The sequence below is a fragment of the Sinocyclocheilus anshuiensis genome, unplaced genomic scaffold (assembly GCF_001515605.1).
Source record: "Sinocyclocheilus anshuiensis isolate Anshui unplaced genomic scaffold, SAMN03320099.WGS_v1.1 scaffold1755, whole genome shotgun sequence".
In the NCBI taxonomy this organism is placed as follows: Eukaryota; Metazoa; Chordata; class Actinopteri; order Cypriniformes; family Cyprinidae; genus Sinocyclocheilus; species Sinocyclocheilus anshuiensis.
In genome coordinates, this window is record NW_015551087.1 from 289,654 (window position 1) to 290,699 (window position 1,046).

The following is a 1,046-nucleotide window of genomic DNA, read 5'->3' on the forward strand; positions in this document are numbered from 1 at the left end:
TGCTTACTTAGTTGGTGAAGCGACGGTTGCCTCCACGGCGGATCACAGTGAGCTGTCACGGGATCCTGACTGGATCACCTTAATCGATCACTAAGCCTAGCCCACAGAATACTAACCCATCCAGCTAGCAAAACCCCCAAATCAGGTTTCTCCTCAATCTTTAAGGTAATTAGCCTGCTCCTGCTATCCCAGCAAGGCCAACACACTAGATGTTATGACCCAGCAGCGCCCTCTACTCTGTAGGCCCTGTCATAACCCCTGACGACCCAAGCTGCCAAAGTCTTTAGACGATCACGCCGTCAACAAATCTTTAGTTAGATCCTTTCCGGTGCCCCCCCACAACAATCAGACACACCTTGCCATTCACGGCCGAGATAACAGGTGTCTGGTCTATACTCCGCTAACTGTTTGTACTCCTCAAACAGACCGTGCATAGAACATATAATTACTATAATTGCAGCCTGCTAACACTGTAAGGACTTGCATTGGCCTTTTCGTGCTGTCCCTCTCTCCCTCTCTCCCTCTCTCTCCCTCTCTCTCTTCACCAGTGAGCCAGCATATCTCAATCATCCAGCCCTGATGCCCACTGGGATCGACTAGAGTCCTGGCTGAGTGCCATAACTGGTACACTCCTGTCTGAAGCAGCCGGCGGCCTGCAGCACCTGAGCCGGGAACAGCTCGACGACAACCTGAGCGACCTGATGTCACACGATCCTACACAGGACTACAGCCACAAAGATCTCACCAAGATGCCAAACAAAGGACTGCTTCTGAAGAGACAGGAAAAACACCCACAATCTATCCTGTCGCTAATCAGAGTTCAGAATTTGCTCTAGAGGGCGCCGAACCAAGCCACAGTGACAAACCTGTCAAAACAATGTCAAGATCCTTCCCAGCCAGCAGAGAGCAGCGTGGCCATGGTGGTGCCCGTCCTAAGCACCAGACTGGGCGCCCCGACGTGACTCGGAGTGACCGATTGAAAGGGAACGTCCCTTGTTCCTTGAAGGAGGGAACGGAGACGTCACGTCCCGTCGCCACGGCTGCTG